We start from the raw sequence: 25719 nt of genomic DNA, 5'->3' as shown, positions 1-25719 counted from the left end.
TTACGATACAGCTTTACCTTTTTAAAAAAAGTTGCGGTCATTACTGTACAGCAATCCCTTACTTTAACAAGTTGAGGGTCTTTACTGTGCAGCATTACCTATTTTAAACAAGTTGAGGTTCATTACTGTAGAGCATTACCTTCATTAAACAAGTTGAGGGTCATTACTGTACATTATTACCTTTGTTCAATAACTTGAGGGTCATTACTGGACAGTGTTACCTTTGTCAAACAAGTTCAGCGTTATTTCTACAGCATTACCTTAGTTAACCAAGTTGAGGGTCATTACTATACAGCTTTACCTTTTTAATCAAGTTGAGGGTCATTACTGTACAGCAATAAATTTGTTAAACAAGTTGAGGGTCGTTACTGTACAGCTTTAACTCTGTTAAACAAGTTGAGCGTCATTAGCATACAGCTTAACATTTTTAAACAAGTTTATGGTCATTACTGTAGAGCAATACCTTTGTTAAACAAGTTGAGGGTCAGTACTGTATAGCAATACCTTTGTTAAACAAGTTGAGGGTCATTACGATACAGCTTTACCTTTTTAAAAAAGTTGAGGGTCATTAGTGTACAGCAATCCCTTTGCTAAACAAGTTGAGGATCATTACCGTGCAGCATTACCTTTGTTAAATAAGTTGAGGGTCATTACTGTACTGCAATATAATTGTTAAAGAAGGTAAGGGTCATTACTGTCCACCAATACCTTTGTTAAAAATTTTGGGGGTCATTATTGTACAGTATTCCCTTACTTATTTAAACAAGATGAGGGGCTTTACTATACAGCATTATCTTTGCTAAACAAGTCGAGGTCATTACGGAACAGCAATCCCTTTGTTAAACAAGTTGAGGTTCATTACTGTGCAGCGTTACCTTTTTTAATTAAGTTGAGGGTCATTACTGTACAGCATTACCTTTCTTAAACAAGTTGAGGTTCATAACTATACTGCTTTAACTTTTTTAATAAGTTGAGGGTCTTTACTTGACAGCAAAACCTTTGTTAAACATTTTGAGGTTCATTACTCTACAGCATTACCTTTGTTCAACAAGTTAAGGGTCTTTACTGTTCAGCAATACCTTTGTTAAAAATTTGGGTGTCATTAATGTACAGAATTCCCTTTGTTAATTAAAAAAGATGAGATGCTTTCCTGTACAGCATTACCTTTCTTAAATAAGTTGGGGGTCATTACTGTACATTATTACCTTTTTTCAATAACCTGCGGGTCACTACTGTACAGCAATAACTTTGTTATACAAGTTGAGGGTCAATACTATACAGCATTACTTTTTTAAACGGGTTGAGGGTTATTAGTGTACAGCAATACATTTGTTAAACAAGTTGAGGGTCATTACTGTACAGCAATACCTTTGTTAAACAAGTTGAGGTTCATTACGATACAGCTTTACCTTTTTAAAAAAGTTGACGGTCAGTACTGTACAGCATTACCTTCGCTAAACAAGTTGAGGTCATTACTGTGCAGCATTGCCTATTTTGAACAAGTTTAGGTTCATTACTTTAGAGCATTACCTTCATTCAACAAGTTAAGAGTCATTACTGTACAGCATTACCTTTGAAAAACAAATTGAGGGTCATTACTATTCAACTTTACCTTTTTAAACAAGTTGAGGTTCATTACTGTACAGCAATACATTTGTTAAACAAGTTGAGGATCATTACGATACAGCTATACCTTTTTAAACAGGTTGAGGGTCAGTACTGTACAGCAATAGCTTTGTTAAACAAATTGATGGTCATTATTGTACAGCATTACCTTTGTTAAATGAGCTTAAAGTAATTACTACAGCATTACTTTTGTTAACATGTTGAGGGTTATTACTGTACAGCATTACCTTCATTAAACAAGTTGAGGGTCATTACTCTACAGCATTACCTTTGTTAAACAATTTGAGGGTCATTATGATACAGCTTTAACTTTTTAAAAAAGTTGAGGTTCATTACTGTACAGCAATCCCTTTGCTTAACAAGTTGAGGATCATTACCGTGCAGCATTACCTTTGTTAAATAAGTTGAGGGTCATTACTGTACAGCAATAAAGTTGTTAAAGAAGGTAAGGGTCATTACTGTCCAGCAATACCTTTGTTAAAAAATTTGGGGGTCATTACCGTACAGGATTCCCTTACTTAATTAAACAAGATGAGTGGCTTTACTGTACAGCATTATCTTTGCTAAACAAGTCGAGGTCATTACGGAACAGCAATCCCTTTGTTAATCAAGTTGAGGATCATTACTGTGCAGTGTTACCTTTGTTAATTAAGTTGAGGGTCATTACTGTACAGCATTACCTTTGTTAAATAAGTTGAGGGTCATTACTGTACAGCAATATAGTTGTTAAAGAAGGTAAGGGTCATTACTGTCCAGCATTACCTTTGTTAAAAAATTTGGGGTTAATTACTGTACAGTATTCCCTTACTTAATTAAACAAGATGAGGGGCTTTACTGTACATCATTATCTTTGCTAAACAAGTCGAGGTCATTACGGAACAGCAATCCCTTTGTTAATCAAGTTGAGGATCATTACTGTGCAGCGTTACCTTTGTTAATTAAGTTGAGGGTCATTACTGTACAGTAATACAGTTGTTAAACAAGTTAAGGGTCATAACTGTCCAGCAATACCTTTGTTAAAAAATTTTGGTGTCTTAACTGTACAGTATTCCCTTTGTTAATTAAACAAGATGAGGGTCATTACTTTACTGCAATACCTTTGTTAAACAAGGTGAGGGTCATTACTCTACAGCATTACCTTTGTTCAACAAGTTGAGGTTCATTACTGTACAGCAATACATTTGTTAAACAAGTTGAGCATCATTACTGAACAGCATTACATTAGATAAACACGTGTAGGGCCATTACGACAGCTTTACCTTTGTTAAACAAGTTGAGGGTCAGTACTGTACAGCAATACCTTTGTTAAACCAATTGATGGTCTTTACTGTACAGCATTACCTTTGTTATACGAGTTTAAAGTAATTACTACAGCATTACCTTTGTTAACATGTTGAGGGTTATTACTGTACAGCATTACCTTTGTTAAAAAAGATGAGGGTCATAACTGTAGAGCTTTTCCTTTTTAAACAATTTGAGGGTCTTTACTGTACAGCATTACCTTTGTTAAACAAGTTGAGGGTCATAACTATACACCTTTACCTTTTTAAATAAGTTGAGGGTCATTACTTTACAGCAATACCTTTGTTAAACATGTTGAGGGTCATTACTCTACAGCATTACCTTGGTTCAACAAGTTGAGGTTTATTACTGTACAGCAATACCTTTGTTAAACTGGTTGAGCATCATTGCTGTTTGGCATTACATTAGATAAACACGTTTAGGGCCATTACAACAGCTTTACCTTTGTTAAACAAGTTGAGGGTCATTACAGTCTAGCAATACCTTTTGTTAAAAAATTTGGTGGTTTATACTGTACAGTATTCGCTTTGTTAATTAAACAAGATGAGGGTCATTACTGTACAGCATTACCTTTGCTAAACAAGTTGAGGTACATTACTGTTGAGCATTACATTCATTAAACAAGTTGAGGGTCATTACTGTACATTATTACCTTTGTTAAATTACTTGAGGGTCATGACTGGATAGTGTTACCTTTGTCAAACAAGTTAAGTGTCATTACTACAGCATTACCTTAGTTAAACAAGTTGAGGTTCATTACTGTCCAGCAATAAATTTGTTAAACAAGTTGAGCATCATTACTGTACAGCATTTCATTAGATATACACGTGTAGGGCCATTACGACAGCTTTACCTTTGTTAAACAAGTTGTGGGACATTACTGTCTAGCAATACCTTTGTTAAAAAATTTGGCGGTCAATACTGTACAGTATTCCCTTTCTTAATTAAACAAGATGAGGGTCATTACTGTACAGCATTACCTTTGCTAAACAAGTTGAGGTCATTACTGTGCAGCATTGCCTATTTCAAACAAGTTGAGGTTCATTACTGTAGAGCATTACCTTCATTAAACAAGTTGACGGTCATTACTATAGAGCAATGCCTTTGTTAAACAAGGTGAGGTTCATTACTGTACAGCAATATAGTTGTTAAAGAAGGTAAGGGTCATTATTTTTCAGTAATACATTTGTTAAACAAGTTGAGGTTCATTACTGTACAGCATTACTTTTTAAATAAGTTTAGGATCAGTACTGTACAGCAATACCTTTGTAAAACAAGTTGAGGGTCATTACTGTACAGCATTACCTTTGTTAAACAAGTTGAGGGTCATTACTATACAGCATTACCTTTTTAATCAAGTTGAGGGTCATTACTGTACAGCAATAAATTTGTTAAACAAGTTGAGGGTCGTTACTGTACAGCTTTAACTCTGTTAAACAAGTTGAGCGTCATTAGCATACAGCTTAACATTTTTAAACAAGTTTATGGTCATTACTGTAGAGCAATACCTTTGTTAAACAAGTTGAGGGTCAGTACTGTATAGCAATACCTTTGTTAAACAAGTTGAGGGTCATTACGATACAGCTTTACCTTTTTAAAAAAGTTGAGGGTCATTAGTGTACAGCAATCCCTTTGCTAAACAAGTTGAGGATCATTACCGTGCAGCATTACCTTTGTTAAATAAGTTGAGGGTCATTACTGTACTGCAATATAATTGTTAAAGAAGGTAAGGGTCATTACTGTCCACCAATACCTTTGTTAAAAATTTTGGGGGTCATTATTGTACAGTATTCCCTTACTTATTTAAACAAGATGAGGGGCTTTACTATACAGCATTATCTTTGCTAAACAAGTCGAGGTCATTACGGAACAGCAATCCCTTTGTTAAACAAGTTGAGGTTCATTACTGTGCAGCGTTACCTTTTTTAATTAAGTTGAGGGTCATTACTGTACAGCATTACCTTTCTTAAACAAGTTGAGGTTCATAACTATACTGCTTTAACTTTTTTAATAAGTTGAGGGTCTTTACTTGACAGCAAAACCTTTGTTAAACATTTTGAGGTTCATTACTCTACAGCATTACCTTTGTTCAACAAGTTAAGGGTCTTTACTGTTCAGCAATACCTTTGTTAAAAATTTGGGTGTCATTAATGTACAAAATTCCCTTTGTTAATTAAAAAAGATGAGATGCTTTCCTGTACAGCATTACCTTTCTTAAATAAGTTGGGGGTCATTACTGTACATTATTACCTTTTTTCAATAACCTGCGGGTCACTACTGTACAGCAATAACTTTGTTATACAAGTTGAGGGTCAATACTATACAGCATTACTTTTTTAAACGGGTTGAGGGTTATTAGTGTACAGCAATACATTTGTTAAACAAGTTGAGGGTCATTACTGTACAGCAATACCTTTGTTAAACAAGTTGAGGTTCATTACGATACAGCTTTACCTTTTTAAAAAAGTTGACGGTCAGTACTGTACAGCATTACCTTCGCTAAACAAGTTGAGGTCATTACTGTGCAGCATTGCCTATTTTGAACAAGTTTAGGTTCATTACTTTAGAGCATTACCTTCATTCAACAAGTTAAGAGTCATTACTGTACAGCATTACCTTTGAAAAACAAATTGAGGGTCATTACTATTCAACTTTACCTTTTTAAACAAGTTGAGGTTCATTACTGTACAGCAATACATTTGTTAAACAAGTTGAGGATCATTACGATACAGCTATACCTTTTTAAACAGGTTGAGGGTCAGTACTGTACAGCAATAGCTTTGTTAAACAAATTGATGGTCATTATTGTACAGCATTACCTTTGTTAAATGAGCTTAAAGTAATTACTACAGCATACTTTTGTTAACATGTTGAGGGTTATTACTGTACAGCATTACCTTCATTAAACAAGTTGAGGGTCATTACTCTACAGCATTACCTTTGTTAAACAATTTGAGGGTCATTATGATACAGCTTTAACTTTTTAAAAAAGTTGAGGTTCATTACTGTACAGCAATCCCTTTGCTTAACAAGTTGAGGATCATTACCGTGCAGCATTACCTTTGTTAAATAAGTTGAGGGTCATTACTGTACAGCAATAAAGTTGTTAAAGAAGGTAAGGGTCATTACTGTCCAGCAATACCTTTGTTAAAAAATTTGGGGGTCATTACCGTACAGGATTCCCTTACTTAATTAAACAAGATGAGTGGCTTTACTGTACAGCATTATCTTTGCTAAACAAGTCGAGGTCATTACGGAACAGCAATCCCTTTGTTAATCAAGTTGAGGATCATTACTGTGCAGTGTTACCTTTGTTAATTAAGTTGAGGGTCATTACTGTACAGCATTACCTTTGTTAAACAAGTTGAGGGTCATAACTATACACCTTTACCTTTTTAAATAAGTTGAGGGTCATTACTTTACAGCAATACCTTTGTTAAACATGTTGAGGGTCATTACTCTACAGCATTACCTTGGTTCAACAAGTTGAGGTTTATTACTGTACAGCAATACCTTTGTTAAACTGGTTGAGCATCATTGCTGTTTGGCATTACATTAGATAAACACGTTTAGGGCCATTACAACAGCTTTACCTTTGTTAAACAAGTTGAGGGTCATTACAGTCTAGCAATACCTTTTGTTAAAAAATTTGGTGGTCAATACTGTACAGTATTCGCTTTGTTAATTAAACAAGATGAGGGTCATTACTGTACAGCATTACCTTTGCTAAACAAGTTGAGGTACATTACTGTTGAGCATTACATTCATTAAACAAGTTGAGGGTCATTACTGTACATTATTACCTTTGTTAAATTACTTGAGGGTCATGACTGGATAGTGTTACCTTTGTCAAACAAGTTAAGTGTCATTACTACAGCATTACCTTAGTTAAACAAGTTGAGGTTCATTACTGTCCAGCAATAAATTTGTTAAACAAGTTGAGCATCATTACTGTACAGCATTTCATTAGATATACACGTGTAGGGCCATTACGACAGCTTTACCTTTGTTAAACAAGTTGTGGGACATTACTGTCTAGCAATACCTTTGTTAAAAAATTTGGCGGTCAATACTGTACAGTATTCCCTTTCTTAATTAAACAAGATGAGGGTCATTACTGTACAGCATTACCTTTGCTAAACAAGTTGAGGTCATTACTGTGCAGCATTGCCTATTTCAAACAAGTTGAGGTTCATTACTGTAGAGCATTACCTTCATTAAACAAGTTGACGGTCATTACTATAGAGCAATGCCTTTGTTAAACAAGGTGAGGTTCATTACTGTACAGCAATATAGTTGTTAAAGAAGGTAAGGGTCATTATTTTTCAGTAATACATTTGTTAAACAAGTTGAGGTTCATTACTGTACAGCATTACTTTTTAAATAAGTTTAGGATCAGTACTGTACAGTAATACCTTTGTAAAACAAGTTGAGGGTCATTACTGTACAGCATTACCTTTGTTAAACAAGTTGAGGGTCATTACGATACAGCTTTACCTTTTTAAAAAAGTTGCGGTCATTACTGTACAGCAATCCCTTACTTTAACAAGTTGAGGGTCTTTACTGTGCAGCATTACCTATTTTAAACAAGTTGAGGTTCATTACTGTAGAGCATTACCTTCATTAAACAAGTTGAGGGTCATTACTGTACATTATTACCTTTGTTCAATAACTTGAGGGTCATTACTGGACAGTGTTACCTTTGTCAAACAAGTTCAGCGTTATTTCTACAGCATTACCTTAGTTAAACAAGTTGAGGGTCATTACTATACAGCTTTACCTTTTTAATCAAGTTGAGGGTCATTACTGTACAGCAATAAATTTGTTAAACAAGTTGAGGGTCGTTACTGTACAGCTTTAACTCTGTTAAACAAGTTGAGCGTCATTAGCATACAGCTTAACATTTTTAAACAAGTTTATGGTCATTACTGTAGAGCAATACCTTTGTTAAACAAGTTGAGGGTCAGTACTGTATAGCAATACCTTTGTTAAACAAGTTGAGGGTCATTACGATACAGCTTTACCTTTTTAAAAAAGTTGAGGGTCATTAGTGTACAGCAATCCCTTTGCTAAACAAGTTGAGGATCATTACCGTGCAGCATTACCTTTGTTAAATAAGTTGAGGGTCATTACTGTACTGCAATATAATTGTTAAAGAAGGTAAGGGTCATTACTGTCCACCAATACCTTTGTTAAAAATTTTGGGGGTCATTATTGTACAGTATTCCCTTACTTATTTAAACAAGATGAGGGGCTTTACTATACAGCATTATCTTTGCTAAACAAGTCGAGGTCATTACGGAACAGCAATCCCTTTGTTAAACAAGTTGAGGTTCATTACTGTGCAGCGTTACCTTTTTTAATTAAGTTGAGGGTCATTACTGTACAGCATTACCTTTCTTAAACAAGTTGAGGTTCATAACTATACTGCTTTAACTTTTTTAATAAGTTGAGGGTCATTACTTGACAGCAAAACCTTTGTTAAACATTTTGAGGTTCATTACTCTACAGCATTACCTTTGTTCAACAAGTTAAGGGTCTTTACTGTTCAGCAATACCTTTGTTAAAAATTTGGGTGTCATTAATGTACAGAATTCCCTTTGTTAATTAAAAAAGATGAGATGCTTTCCTGTACAGCATTACCTTTCTTAAATAAGTTGGGGGTCATTACTGTACATTATTACCTTTTTTCAATAACCTGCGGGTCACTACTGTACAGCAATAACTTTGTTATACAAGTTGAGGGTCAATACTATACAGCATTACTTTTTTAAACGGGTTGAGGGTTATTAGTGTACAGCAATACATTTGTTAAACAAGTTGAGGGTCATTACTGTAGAGCAATACCTTTGTTAAACAAGTTGAGGTTCATTACGATACAGCTTTACCTTTTTAAAAAAGTTGACGGTCAGTACTGTACAGCATTACCTTCGCTAAACAAGTTGAGGTCATTACTGTGCAGCATTGCCTATTTTGAACAAGTTGAGGTTCATTACTGTAGAGCATTACCTTCATTAAACAAGTTAAGGGTCATTACTATTCAACTTTATCTTTTTAAACAAGTTGAGGGTCATTACGATACAGCTTTAACTTTTAAAAAAGGTTGAGGTTCATTACTGTACAGCAATCCCTTTGCTAAACAAGTTGAGGATCATTACCGTGCAGCATTACCTTTGTTAAATAAGTTGAGGGTCATTACTGTACAGCAATATAGTTGTTAAAGAAGGTAAGGGTCATTACTGTCCAGCATTACCTTTGTTAAAAAATTTGGGGTTAATTACTGTACAGTATTCCCTTACTTAATTAAACAAGATGAGGGGCTTTACTGTACATCATTATCTTTGCTAAACAAGTCGAGGTCATTACGGAACAGCAATCCCTTTGTTAATCAAGTTGAGGATCATTACTGTGCAGCGTTACCTTTGTTAATTAAGTTGAGGGTCATTACTGTACAGTAATACAGTTGTTAAACAAGTTAAGGGTCATAACTGTCCAGCAATACCTTTGTTAAAAAATTTTGGTGTCTTAACTGTACAGTATTCCCTTTGTTAATTAAACAAGATGAGGGTCATTACTTTACTGCAATACCTTTGTTAAACAAGGTGAGGGTCATTACTCTACAGCATTACCTTTGTTCAACAAGTTGAGGTTCATTACTGTACAGCAATACATTTGTTAAACAAGTTGAGCATCATTACTGAACAGCATTACATTAGATAAACACGTGTAGGGCCATTACGACAGCTTTACCTTTGTTAAACAAGTTGAGGGTCAGTACTGTACAGCAATACCTTTGTTAAACCAATTGATGGTCATTACTGTACAGCATTACCTTTGTTATATGAGTTTAAAGTAATTACTACAGCATTACCTTTGTTAACATGTTGAGGGTTATTACTGTACAGCATTACCTTTGTTAACATGTTGAGGGTTATTACTGTACAGCATTACCTTTGTTAAAAAGATGAGGGTCATAACTGTAGAGCTTTTCCTTTTTAAACAATTTGAGGGTCTTTACTGTACAGCATTACCTTTGTTAAACAAGTTGAGGGTCATAACTATACACCTTTACCTTTTTAAATAAGTTGAGGGTCATTACTTTACAGCAATACCTTTGTTAAACATGTTGAGGGTCATTACTCTACAGCATTACCTTGGTTCAACAAGTTGAGGTTTATTACTGTACAGCAATACCTTTGTTAAACTGGTTGAGCATCATTGCTGTTTGGCATTACATTAGATAAACACGTTTAGGGCCATTACAACAGCTTTACCTTTGTTAAACAAGTTGAGGGTCATTACAGTCTAGCAATACCTTTTGTTAAAAAATTTGGTGGTCAATACTGTACAGTATTCGCTTTGTTAATTAAACAAGATGAGGGTCATTACTGTACAGCATTACCTTTGCTAAACAAGTTGAGGTACATTACTGTTGAGCATTACATTCATTAAACAAGTTGAGGGTCATTACTGTACATTATTACCTTTGTTAAATTACTTGAGGTTCATGACTGGATAGTGTTACCTTTGTCAAACAAGTTAAGTGTCATTACTACAGCATTACCTTAGTTAAACAAGTTGAGGTTCATTACTGTCCAGCAATAAATTTGTTAAACAAGTTGAGCATCATTACTGTACAGCATTTCATTAGATATACACGTGTAGGGCCATTACGACAGCTTTACCTTTGTTAAACAAGTTGTGGGACATTACTGTCTAGCAATACCTTTTGTTAAAAAATTTGGTGGTCAATACTGTACAGTATTCGCTTTGTTAATTAAACAAGATGAGGGTCATTACTGTACAGCATTACCTTTGCTAAACAAGTTGAGGTCATTACTGTGCAGCATTGTCTATTTCAAACAAGTTGAGGTTCATTACTGTAGAGCATTACCTTCATTAAACAAGTTGACGGTCATTACTATAGAGCAATGCCTTTGTTAAACAAGGTGAGGTTCATTACTGTACAGCAATATAGTTGTTAAAGAAGGTAAGGGTCATTATTTTTCAGTAATACATTTGTTAAACAAGTTGAGGTTCATTACTGTACAGCATTACTTTTTAAATAAGTTTAGGATCAGTACTGTACAGCAATACCTTTGTAAAACAAGTTGAGGGTCATTACTGTACAGCATTACCTTTGTTAAACAAGTTGAGGGTCATTACGATACAGCTTTACCTTTTTAAAAAAAGTTGCGGTCATTACTGTACAGCAATCCCTTACTTTAACAAGTTGAGGGTCTTTACTGTGCAGCATTACCTATTTTAAACAAGTTGAGGTTCATTACTGTAGAGCATTACCTTCATTAAACAAGTTGAGGGTCATTACTGTACATTATTACCTTTGTTCAATAACTTGAGGGTCATTACTGGACAGTATTACCTTTGTCAAACAAGTTCAGCGTTATTTCTACAGCATTACCTTAGTTAAACAAGTTGAGGGTCATTACTATACAGCTTTACATTTTTAATCAAGTTGAGGGTCATTACTGTACAGCAATAAATTTGTTAAACAAGTTGAGGGTCGTTACTGTACAGCTTTAACTCTGTTAAACAAGTTGAGCGTCATTAGCATACAGCTTAACATTTTTAAACAAGTTTATGGTCATTACTGTAGAGCAATACCTTTGTTAAACAAGTTGAGGGTCAGTACTGTATAGCAATACCTTTGTTAAACAAGTTGAGGGTCATTACGATACAGCTTTACCTTTTTAAAAAAGTTGAGGGTCATTAGTGTACAGCAATCCCTTTGCTAAACAAGTTGAGGATCATTACCGTGCAGCATTACCTTTGTTAAATAAGTTGAGGGTCATTACTGTACTGCAATATAATTGTTAAAGAAGGTAAGGGTCATTACTGTCCACCAATACCTTTGTTAAAAATTTTGGGGGTCATTATTGTACAGTATTCCCTTACTTATTTAAACAAGATGAGGGGCTTTACTATACAGCATTATCTTTGCTAAACAAGTCGAGGTCATTACGGAACAGCAATCCCTTTGTTAAACAAGTTGAGGTTCATTACTGTGCAGCGTTACCTTTTTTAATTAAGTTGAGGGTCATTACTGTACAGCATTACCTTTCTTAAACAAGTTGAGGTTCATAACTATACTGCTTTAACTTTTTTAATAAGTTGAGGGTCTTTACTTGACAGCAAAACCTTTGTTAAACATTTTGAGGTTCATTACTCTACAGCATTACCTTTGTTCAACAAGTTAAGGGTCTTTACTGTTCAGCAATACCTTTGTCAAAAATTTGGGTGTCATTAATGTACAGAATTCCCTTTGTTAATTAAAAAAGATGAGATGCTTTCCTGTACAGCATTACCTTTCTTAAATAAGTTGGGGGTCATTACTGTACATTATTACCTTTTTTCAATAACCTGCGGGTCACTACTGTACAGCAATAACTTTGTTATACAAGTTGAGGGTCAATACTATACAGCATTACTTTTTTAAACGGGTTGAGGGTTATTAGTGTACAGCAATACATTTGTTAAACAAGTTGAGGGTCATTACTGTAGAGCAATACCTTTGTTAAATAAGTTGAGGTTCATTACGATACAGCTTTACCTTTTTAAAAAAGTTGACGGTCAGTACTGTACAGCATTACCTTCGCTAAACAAGTTGAGGTCATTACTGTGCAGCATTGCCTATTTTGAACAAGTTTAGGTTCATTACTTTAGAGCATTACCTTCATTCAACAAGTTAAGAGTCATTACTGTACAGCATTACCTTTGAAAAACAAATTGAGGGTCATTACTATTCAACTTTACCTTTTTAAACAAGTTGAGGTTCATTACTGTACAGCAATACATTTGTTAAACAAGTTGAGGATCATTACGATACAGCTATACCTTTTTAAACAGGTTGAGGGTCAGTACTGTACAGCAATAGCTTTGTTAAACAAATTGATGGTCATTATTGTACAGCATTACCTTTGTTAAATGAGCTTAAAGTAATTACTACAGCATTACTTTTGTTAACATGTTGAGGGTTATTACTGTACAGCATTACCTTCATTAAACAAGTTGAGGGTCATTACTCTACAGCATTACCTTTGTTAAACAATTTGAGGGTCATTATGATACAGCTTTAACTTTTTAAAAAAGTTGAGGTTCATTACTGTACAGCAATCCCTTTGCTTAACAAGTTGAGGATCATTACCGTGCAGCATTACCTTTGTTAAATAAGTTGAGGGTCATTACTGTACAGCAATAAAGTTGTTAAAGAAGGTAAGGGTCATTACTGTCCAGCAATACCTTTGTTAAAAAATTTGGGGGTCATTACCGTACAGGATTCCCTTACTTAATTAAACAAGATGAGTGGCTTTACTGTACAGCATTATCTTTGCTAAACAAGTCGAGGTCATTACGGAACAGCAATCCCTTTGTTAATCAAGTTGAGGATCATTACTGTGCAGTGTTACCTTTGTTAATTAAGTTGAGGGTCATTACTGTACAGCATTACCTTTGTTAAACAAGTTGAGGGTCATAACTATACAGCTTTACCTTTTTAAATAAGTTGAGGGTCATTACCTTACAGCAATAATTTTGTTAAACATGTTGAGGGTCATTACTCTACAGCATTACCTTTGTTCAACAAGTAAAGGGTCTTTACTGTTCAGCAATACCTTGGTTAAAAATTTGGGTGTCATTACTGTACAGTATTCCCTTTGTTAATTAAACAAGATGAGATGCTTTCCTGTACAGCATTACCTATCTTAAATAAGTTGGGGGTCATTACTGTACATTATTACGTTTGTTCAATAACTTGCGGGTCACTACTGTACAGCAATACCTTTGTTATACAAGTTGAGGGTCAATACTATACAGCATTACATTTGTAAACAGGTTGAGGGTCATTACTGTACAGCAATACATTTGTTAAACAAGTTGAGGGTCATTACTGTACAGCAATACCTTTGTTAAATAAGTTGAGGTTCATTACGATACAGCTTTACCTTTTTAAAAAAGTTGACGGTCAGTACTGTACAGCATTACCTTCGCTAAACAAGTTGAGGTCATTACTGTGCAGCATTGCCTATTTTGAACAAGTTTAGGTTCATTACTTTAGAGCATTACCTTCATTCAACAAGTTAAGAGTCATTACTGTACAGCATTACCTTTGAAAAACAAATTGAGGGTCATTACTATTCAACTTTACCTTTTTAAACAAGTTGAGGTTCATTACTGTACAGCAATACATTTGTTAACCAAGTTGAGGGTCATTACTATACAGCTTTACCTTTTTAATCAAGTTGAGGGTCATTACTGTACAGCAATAAATTTGTTAAACAAGTTGAGGGTCGTTACTGTACAGCTTTAACTCTGTTAAACAAGTTGAGCGTCATTAGCATACAGCTTAACATTTTTAAACAAGTTTATGGTCATTACTGTAGAGCAATACCTTTGTTAAACAAGTTGAGGGTCAGTACTGTATAGCAATACCTTTGTTAAACAAGTTGAGGGTCATTACGATACAGCTTTACCTTTTTAAAAAAGTTGAGGGTCATTAGTGTACAGCAATCCCTTTGCTAAACAAGTTGAGGATCATTACCGTGCAGCATTACCTTTGTTAAATAAGTTGAGGGTCATTACTGTACTGCAATATAATTGTTAAAGAAGGTAAGGGTCATTACTGTCCACCAATACCTTTGTTAAAAATTTTGGGGGTCATTATTGTACAGTATTCCCTTACTTATTTAAACAAGATGAGGGGCTTTACTATACAGCATTATCTTTGCTAAACAAGTCGAGGTCATTACGGAACAGCAATCCCTTTGTTAAACAAGTTGAGGTTCATTACTGTGCAGCGTTACCTTTTTTAATTAAGTTGAGGGTCATTACTGTACAGCATTACCTTTCTTAAACAAGTTGAGGTTCATAACTATACTGCTTTAACTTTTTTAATAAGTTGAGGGTCATTACTTGACAGCAAAACCTTTGTTAAACATTTTGAGGTTCATTACTCTACAGCATTACCTTTGTTCAACAAGTTAAGTGTCTTTACTGTTCAGCAATACCTTTGTTAAAAATTTGGGTGTCATTAATGTACAGAATTCCCTTTGTTAATTAAAAAAGATGAGATGCTTTCCTGTACAGCATTACCTTTCTTAAATAAGTTGGGGGTCATTACTGTACATTATTACCTTTTTTCAATAACCTGCGGGTCACTACTGTACAGCAATAACTTTGTTATACAAGTTGAGGGTCAATACTATACAGCATTACTTTTTTAAACGGGTTGAGGGTTATTAGTGTACAGCAATACCTTTGTTAAACAAGTTGAGGTTCATTACGATACAGCTTTACCTTTTTAAAAAAGTTGACGGTCAGTACTGTACAGCATTACCTTCGCTAAACAAGTTGAGGTCATTACTGTGCAGCATTGCCTATTTTGAACAAGTTGAGGTTCATTACTGTAGAGCATTACCTTCATTAAACAAGTTAAGGGTCATTACTATTCAACTTTATCTTTTTAAACAAGTTGAGGGTCATTACGATACAGCTTTAACTTTTAAAAAAGGTTGAGGTTCATTACTGTACAGCAATCCCTTTGCTAAACAAGTTGAGGATCATTACCGTGCAGCATTACCTTTGTTAAATAAGTTGAGGGTCATTACTGTACAGCAATATAGTTGTTAAAGAAGGTAAGGGTCATTACTGTCCAGCATTACCTTTGTTAAAAAATTTGGGGTTAATTACTGTACAGTATTCCCTTACTTAATTAAACAAGATGAGGGGCTTTACTGTATATCATTATCTTTGCTAAACAAGTCGAGGTCATTACGGAACAGCAATCCCTTTGTTAATCAAGTTGAGGATCATTACTGTGCAGCGTTACCTTTGTTAATTAAGTTGAGGGTCATTACTGTACAGTAATACAGTTGTTAAACAAGTTAAGGGTCATAACTGTCCAGCAATACCTTTGTTAAAAAATTTTGGTGTCTTAACTGTACAGTATTCCCTTTGTTAATTAAACAAGATGAGGGTCATTACTTTACTGCAATACCTTTGTTAAACAAGGTGAGGGTCATTACTCTACAGCATTACCTTTGTTCAACAAGTTGAGGTTCATTACTGTACAGCAATACATTTGTTAAACAAGTTGAGCATCATTACTGAACAGCATTACATTAGATAAACACGTGTAGGGCCATTACGACAGCTTTACCTTTGTTAAACAAGTTGAGGGTCAGTACTGTACAGCAATACCTTTGTTAAACCAATTGATGGTCATTACTGTACAGCATTACCTTTGTTATACGAGTTTAAAGTAATTACTACAGCATTACCTTTGTTAACATGTTGAGGGTTATTACTGTACAGCATTACCTTTGTTAAAAAAGATGAGGGTCATAACTGTAGAGCTTTTCCTTTTTAAACAATTTGAGGGTCTTTACTGTACAGCATTACCTTTGTTAAACAAGTTGAGGGTCATAACTATACACCTTTACCTTTTTAAATAAGTTGAGGGTCATTACTTTACAGCAATACCTTTGTTAAACATGTTGAGGTTCATTACTCTACAGCATTACCTTGGTTCAACAAGTTGAGGTTTATTACTGTACAGCAATACCTTTGTTAAACTGGTTGAGCATCATTGCTGTTTGGCATTACATTAGATAAACACGTTTAGGGCCATTACAACAGCTTTACCCTTGTTAAACAAGTTGAGGGTCATTACAGTCTAGCAATACCTTTTGTTAAAAAATTTGGTGGTCAATACTGTACAGTATTCGCTTTGTTAATTAAACAAGATGAGGGTCATTACTGTACAGCATTACCTTTGCTAAACAAGTTGAGGTACATTACTGTTGAGCATTACATTCATTAAACAAGTTGAGGGTCATTACTGTACATTATTACCTTTGTTAAATTACTTGAGGGTCATGACTGGATAGTGTTACCTTTGTCAAACAAGTTAAGTGTCATTACTACAGCATTACCTTAGTTAAACAAGTTGAGGTTCATTACTGTCCAGCAATAAATTTGTTAAACAAGTTGAGCATCATTAATGTACAGCATTTCATTAGATATACACGTGTAGGGCCATTACGACAGCTTTACCTTTGTTAAACAAGTTGTGGGACATTACTGTCTAGCAATACCTTTGTTAAAAAATTTGGCGGTCAATACTGTACAGTATTCCCTTTCTTAATTAAACAAGATGAGGGTCATTACTGTACAGCATTACCTTTGCTAAACAAGTTGAGGTCATTACTGTGCAGCATTGCCTATTTCAAACAAGTTGAGGTTCATTACTGTAGAGCATTACCTTCATTAATCAAGTTGACGGTCATTACTATAGAGCAATGCCTTTGTTAAACAAGGTGAGGTTCATTACTGTACAGCAATATAGTTGTTAAAGAAGGTAAGGGTCATTATTTTTCAGTAATACATTTGTTAAACAAGTTGAGGTTCATTACTGTACAGCATTACTTTTTAAATAAGTTTAGGATCAGTACTGTACAGCAATACCTTTGTAAAACAAGTTGAGGGTCATTACTGTACAGCATTACCTTTGTTAAACAAGTTGAGGGTCATTACGATACAGCTTTACCTTTTTAAAAAAAGTTGCGGTCATTACTGTACAGCAATCCCTTACTTTAACAAGTTGAGGGTCTTTACTGTGCAGCATTACCTATTTTAAACAAGTTGAGGTTCATTACTGTAGAGCATTACCTTCATTAAACAAGTTGAGGGTCATTACTGTACATTATTACCTTTGTTCAATAACTTGAGGGTCATTACTGGACAGTGTTACCTTTGTCAAACAAGTTCAGCGTTATTTCTACAGCATTACCTTAGTTAACCAAGTTGAGGGTCATTACTATACAGCTTTACCTTTTTAATCAAGTTGAGGGTCATTACTGTACAGCAATAAATTTGTTAAACAAGTTGAGGGTCGTTACTGTACAGCTTTAACTCTGTTAAACAAGTTGAGCGTCATTAGCATACAGCTTAACATTTTTAAACAAGTTTATGGTCATTACTGTAGAGCAATACCTTTGTTAAACAAGTTGAGGGTCAGTACTGTATAGCAATACCTTTGTTAAACAAGTTGAGGGTCATTACGATACAGCTTTACCTTTTTAAAAAAGTTGAGGGTCATTAGTGTACAGCAATCCCTTTGCTAAACAAGTTGAGGATCATTACCGTGCAGCATTACCTTTGTTAAATAAGTTGAGGGTCATTACTGTACTGCAATATAATTGTTAAAGAAGGTAAGGGTCATTACTGTCCACCAATACCTTTGTTAAAAATTTTGGGGGTCATTATTGTACAGTATTCCCTTACTTATTTAAACAAGATGAGGGGCTTTACTATACAGCATTATCTTTGCTAAACAAGTCGAGGTCATTACGGAACAGCAATCCCTTTGTTAAACAAGTTGAGGTTCATTACTGTGCAGCGTTACCTTTTTTAATTAAGTTGAGGGTCATTACTGTACAGCATTACCTTTCTTAAACAAGTTGAGGTTCATAACTATACTGCTTTAACTTTTTTAATAAGTTGAGGGTCTTTACTTGACAGCAAAACCTTTGTTAAACATTTTGAGGTTCATTACTCTACAGCATTACCTTTGTTCAACAAGTTAAGGGTCTTTACTGTTCAGCAATACCTTTGTTAAAAATTTGGGTGTCATTAATGTACAGAATTCCCTTTGTTAATTAAAAAAGATGAGATGCTTTCCTGTACAGCATTACCTTTCTTAAATAAGTTGGGGGTCATTACTGTACATTATTACCTTTTTTCAATAACCTGCGGGTCACTACTGTACAGCAATAACTTTGTTATACAAGTTGAGGGTCAATACTATACAGCATTACTTTTTTAAACGGGTTGAGGGTTATTAGTGTACAGCAATACATTTGTTAAACAAGTTGAGGGTCATTACTGTACAGCAATACCTTTGTTAAACAAGTTGAGGTTCATTACGATACAGCTTTACCTTTTTAAAAAAGTTGACGGTCAGTACTGTACAGCATTACCTTCGCTAAACAAGTTGAGGTCATTACTGTGCAGCATTGCCTATTTTGAACAAGTTTAGGTTCATTACTTTAGAGCATTACCTTCATTCAACAAGTTAAGAGTCATTACTGTACAGCATTACCTTTGAAAAACAAATTGAGGGTCATTACTATTCAACTTTACCTTTTTAAACAAGTTGAGGTTCATTACTGTACAGCAATACATTTGTTAAACAAGTTGAGGATCATTACGATACAGCTATACCTTTTTATACAGGTTGAGGGTCAGTACTGTACAGCAATAGCTTTGTTAAACAAATTGATGGTCATTATTGTACAGCATTACCTTTGTTAAATGAGCTTAAAGTAATTACTACAGCATTACTTTTGTTAACATGTTGAGGGTTATTACTGTACAGCATTACCTTCATTAAACAAGTTGAGGGTCATTACTCTACAGCATTACCTTTGTTAAACAATTTGAGGGTCATTATGATACAGCTTTAACTTTTTAAAAAAGTTGAGGTTCATTACTGTACAGCAATCCCTTTGCTTAACAAGTTGAGGATCATTACCGTGCAGCATTACCTTTGTTAAATAAGTTGAGGGTCATTACTGTACAGCAATAAAGTTGTTAAAGAAGGTAAGGGTCATTACTGTCCAGCAATACCTTTGTTAAAAAATTTGGGGGTCATTACCGTACAGGATTCCCTTACTTAATTAAACAAGATGAGTGGCTTTACTGTACAGCATTATCTTTGCTAAACAAGTCGAGGTCATTACGGAACAGCAATCCCTTTGTTAATCAAGTTGAGGATCATTACTGTGCAGTGTTACCTTTGTTAATTAAGTTGAGGGTCATTACTGTACAGCATTACCTTTGTTAAATAAGTTGAGGGTCATTACTGTACAGCAATATAGTTGTTAAAGAAGGTAAGGGTCATTACTGTCCAGCATTACCTTTGTTAAAAAATTTGGGGTTAATTACTGTACAGTATTCCCTTACTTAATTAAACAAGATGAGGGGCTTTACTGTACATCATTATCTTTGCTAAACAAGTCGAGGTCATTACGGAACAGCAATCCCTTTGTTAATCAAGTTGAGGATCATTACTGTGCAGCGTTACCTTTGTTAATTAAGTTGAGGGTCATTACTGTACAGTAATACAGTTGTTAAACAAGTTAAGGGTCATAACTGTCCAGCAATACCTTTGTTAAAAAATTTTGGTGTCTTAACTGTACAGTATTCCCTTTGTTAATTAAACAAGATGAGGGTCATTACTTTACTGCAATACCTTTGTTAAACAAGGTGAGGGTCATTACTCTACAGCATTACCTTTGTTCAACAAGTTGAGGTTCATTACTGTACAGCAATACATTTGTTAAACAAGTTGAGCATCATTACTGAACAGCATTACATTAGATAAACACGTGTAGGGCCATTACGACAGCTTTACCTTTGTTAAACAAGTTGAGGGTCAGTACTGTACAGCAATACCTTTGTTAAACCAATTGATGGTCATTACTGTACAGCATTACCTTTGTTATACGAGTTTAAAGTAATTACTACAGCATTACCTTTGTTAACATGTTGAGGGTTATTACTGTACAGCATTACCTTTGTTAAAAAAGATGAGGGTCATAACTGTAGAGCTTTTCCTTTTTAAACAATTTGAGGGTCTTTACTGTACAGCATTACCTTTGTTAAACAAGTTGAGGGTCATAACTATACACCTTTACCTTTTTAAATAAGTTGAGGGTCATTACTTTACAGCAATACCTTTGTTAAACATGTTGAGGGTCATTACTCTACAGCATTACCTTGGTTCAACAAGTTGAGGTTTATTACTGTACAGCAATACCTTTGTTAAACTGGTTGAGCATCATTGCTGTTTGGCATTACATTAGATAAACACGTTTAGGGCCATTACAACAGCTTTACCTTTGTTAAACAAGTTGAGGGTCATTACAGTCTAGCAATACCTTTTGTTAAAAAATTTGGTGGTTTATACTGTACAGTATTCGCTTTGTTAATTAAACAAGATGAGGGTCATTACTGTACAGCATTACCTTTGCTAAACAAGTTGAGGTACATTACTGTTGAGCATTACATTCATTAAACAAGTTGAGGGTCATTACTGTACATTATTACCTTTGTTAAATTACTTGAGGGTCATGACTGGATAGTGTTACCTTTGTCAAACAAGTTAAGTGTCATTACTACAGCATTACCTTAGTTAAACAAGTTGAGGTTCATTACTGTCCAGCAATAAATTTGTTAAACAAGTTGAGCATCATTACTGTACAGCATTTCATTAGATATACACGTGTAGGGCCATTACGACAGCTTTACCTTTGTTAAACAAGTTGTGGGACATTACTGTCTAGCAATACCTTTGTTAAAAAATTTGGCGGTCAATACTGTACAGTATTCCCTTTCTTAATTAAACAAGATGAGGGTCATTACTGTACAGCATTACCTTTGCTAAACAAGTTGAGGTCATTACTGTGCAGCATTGCCTATTTCAAACAAGTTGAGGTTCATTACTGTAGAGCATTACCTTCATTAAACAAGTTGACGGTCATTACTATAGAGCAATGCCTTTGTTAAACAAGGTGAGGTTCATTACTGTACAGCAATATAGTTGTTAAAGAAGGTAAGGGTCATTATTTTTCAGTAATACATTTGTTAAACAAGTTGAGGTTCATTACTGTACAGCATTACTTTTTAAATAAGTTTAGGATCAGTACTGTACAGCAATACCTTTGTAAAACAAGTTGAGGGTCATTACTGTACAGCATTACCTTTGTTAAACAAGTTGAGGGTCATTACTATACAGCATTACCTTTTTAATCAAGTTGAGGGTCATTACTGTACAGCAATAAATTTGTTAAACAAGTTGAGGGTCGTTACTGTACAGCTTTAACTCTGTTAAACAAGTTGAGCGTCATTAGCATACAGCTTAACATTTTTAAACAAGTTTATGGTCATTACTGTAGAGCAATACCTTTGTTAAACAAGTTGAGGGTCAGTACTGTATAGCAATACCTTTGTTAAACAAGTTGAGGGTCATTACGATACAGCTTTACCTTTTTAAAAAAGTTGAGGGTCATTAGTGTACAGCAATCCCTTTGCTAAACAAGTTGAGGATCATTACCGTGCAGCATTACCTTTGTTAAATAAGTTGAGGGTCATTACTGTACTGCAATATAATTGTTAAAGAAGGTAAGGGTCATTACTGTCCACCAATACCTTTGTTAAAAATTTTGGGGGTCATTATTGTACAGTATTCCCTTACTTATTTAAACAAGATGAGGGGCTTTACTATACAGCATTATCTTTGCTAAACAAGTCGAGGTCATTACGGAACAGCAATCCCTTTGTTAAACAAGTTGAGGTTCATTACTGTGCAGCGTTACCTTTTTTAATTAAGTTGAGGGTCATTACTGTACAGCATTACCTTTCTTAAACAAGTTGAGGTTCATAACTATACTGCTTTAACTTTTTTAATAAGTTGAGGGTCTTTACTTGACAGCAAAACCTTTGTTAAACATTTTGAGGTTCATTACTCTACAGCATTACCTTTGTTCAACAAGTTAAGGGTCTTTACTGTTCAGCAATACCTTTGTTAAAAATTTGGGTGTCATTAATGTACAGAATTCCCTTTGTTAATTAAAAAAGATGAGATGCTTTCCTGTACAGCATTACCTTTCTTAAATAAGTTGGGGGTCATTACTGTACATTATTACCTTTTTTCAATAACCTGCGGGTCACTACTGTACAGCAATAACTTTGTTATACAAGTTGAGGGTCAATACTATACAGCATTACTTTTTTAAACGGGTTGAGGGTTATTAGTGTACAGCAATACATTTGTTAAACAAGTTGAGGGTCATTACTGTACAGCAATACCTTTGTTAAACAAGTTGAGGTTCATTACGATACAGCTTTACCTTTTTAAAAAAGTTGACGGTCAGTACTGTACAGCATTACCTTCGCTAAACAAGTTGAGGTCATTACTGTGCAGCATTGCCTATTTTGAACAAGTTTAGGTTCATTACTTTAGAGCATTACCTTCATTCAACAAGTTAAGAGTCATTACTGTACAGCATTACCTTTGAAAAACAAATTGAGGGTCATTACTATTCAACTTTACCTTTTTAAACAAGTTGAGGTTCATTACTGTACAGCAATACATTTGTTAAACAAGTTGAGGATCATTACGATACAGCTATACCTTTTTAAACAGGTTGAGGGTCAGTACTGTACAGCAATAGCTTTGTTAAACAAATTGATGGTCATTATTGTACAGCATTACCTTTGTTAAATGAGCTTAAAGTAATTACTACAGCATTACTTTTGTTAACATGTTGAGGGTTATTACTGTACAGCATTACCTTCATTAAACAAGTTGAGGGTCATTACTCTACAGCATTACCTTTGTTAAACAATTTGAGGGTCATTATGATACAGCTTTAACTTTTTAAAAAAGTTGAGGTTCATTACTGTACAGCAATCCCTTTGCTTAACAAGTTGAGGATCATTACTGTGCAGCATTACCTTTGTTAAATAAGTTGAGGGTCATTACTGTACAGCAATAAAGTTGTTAAAGAAGGTAAGGGTCATTACTGTCCAGCAATACCTTTGTTAAAAAATTTGGGGGTCATTACCGTACAGGATTCCCTTACTTAATTAAACAAGATGAGTGGCTTTACTGTACAGCATTATCTTTGCTAAACAAGTCGAGGTCATTACGGAACAGCAATCCCTTTGTTAATCAAGTTGAGGATCATTACTGTGCAGTGTTACCTTTGTTAATTAAGTTGAGGGTCATTACTGTACAGCATTACCTTTGTTAAACAAGTTGAGGGTCATAACTATACACCTTTACCTTTTTAAATAAGTTGAGGGTCATTACTTTACAGCAATACCTTTGTTAAACATGTTGAGGGTCATTACTCTACAGCATTACCTTGGTTCAACAAGTTGAGGTTTATTACTGTACAGCAATACCTTTGTTAAACTGGTTGAGCATCATTGCTGTTTGGCATTACATTAGATAAACACGTTTAGGGCCATTACAACAGCTTTACCTTTGTTAAACAAGTTGAGGGTCATTACAGTCTAGCAATACCTTTTGTTAAAAAATTTGGTGGTCAATACTGTACAGTATTCGCTTTGTTAATTAAACAAGATGAGGGTCATTACTGTACAGCATTACCTTTGCTAAACAAGTTGAGGTACATTACTGTTGAGCATTACATTCATTAAACAAGTTGAGGGTCATTACTGTACATTATTACCTTTGTTAACTTACTTGAGGGTCATGACTGGATAGTGTTACCTTTGTCAAACAAGTTAAGTGTCATTACTACAGCATTACCTTAGTTAAACAAGTTGAGGTTCATTACTGTCCAGCAATAAATTTGTTAAACAAGTTGAGCATCATTACTGTACAGCATTTCATTAGATATACACGTGTAGGGCCATTACGACAGCTTTACCTTTGTTAAACAAGTTGTGGGACATTACTGTCTAGCAATACCTTTGTTAAAAAATTTGGCGGTCAATACTGTACAGTATTCCCTTTCTTAATTAAACAAGATGAGGGTCATTACTGTACAGCATTACCTTTGCTAAACAAGTTGAGGTCATTACTGTGCAGCATTGCCTATTTCAAACAAGTTGAGGTTCATTACTGTAGAGCATTACCTTCATTAAACAAGTTGACGGTCATTACTATAGAGCAATGCCTTTGTTAAACAAGGTGAGGTTCATTACTGTACAGCAATATAGTTGTTAAAGAAGGTAAGGGTCATTATTTTTCAGTAATACATTTGTTAAACAAGTTGAGGTTCATTACTGTACAGCATTACTTTTTAAATAAGTTTAGGATCAGTACTGTACAGTAATACCTTTGTAAAACAAGTTGAGGGTCATTACTGTACAGCATTACCTTTGTTAAACAAGTTGAGGGTCATTACGATACAGCTTTACCTTTTTAAAAAAGTTGCGGTCATTACTGTACAGCAATCCCTTACTTTAACAAGTTGAGGGTCTTTACTGTGCAGCATTACCTATTTTAAACAAGTTGAGGTTCATTACTGTAGAGCATTACCTTCATTAAACAAGTTGAGGGTCATTACTGTACATTATTACCTTTGTTCAATAACTTGAGGGTCATTACTGGACAGTGTTACCTTTGTCAAACAAGTTCAGCGTTATTTCTACAGCATTACCTTAGTTAAACAAGTTGAGGGTCATTACTATACAGCTTTACCTTTTTAATCAAGTTGAGGGTCATTACTGTACAGCAATAAATTTGTTAAACAAGTTGAGGGTCGTTACTGTACAGCTTTAACTCTGTTAAACAAGTTGAGCGTCATTAGCATACAGCTTAACATTTTTAAACAAGTTTATGGTCATTACTGTAGAGCAATACCTTTGTTAAACAAGTTGAGGGTCAGTACTGTATAGCAATACCTTTGTTAAACAAGTTGAGGGTCATTACGATACAGCTTTACCTTTTTAAAAAAGTTGAGGGTCATTAGTGTACAGCAATCCCTTTGCTAAACAAGTTGAGGATCATTACCGTGCAGCATTACCTTTGTTAAATAAGTTGAGGGTCATTACTGTACTGCAATATAATTGTTAAAGAAGGTAAGGGTCATTACTGTCCACCAATACCTTTGTTAAAAATTTTGGGGGTCATTATTGTACAGTATTCCCTTACTTATTTAAACAAGATGAGGGGCTTTACTATACAGCATTATCTTTGCTAAACAAGTCGAGGTCATTACGGAACAGCAATCCCTT

The sequence above is a fragment of the Narcine bancroftii genome, chromosome 8 (assembly GCF_036971445.1).
Source record: "Narcine bancroftii isolate sNarBan1 chromosome 8, sNarBan1.hap1, whole genome shotgun sequence".
Classification (NCBI taxonomy): Eukaryota; Metazoa; Chordata; class Chondrichthyes; order Torpediniformes; family Narcinidae; genus Narcine; species Narcine bancroftii.
Note: the sequence above shows the minus strand (reverse complement) of the source record.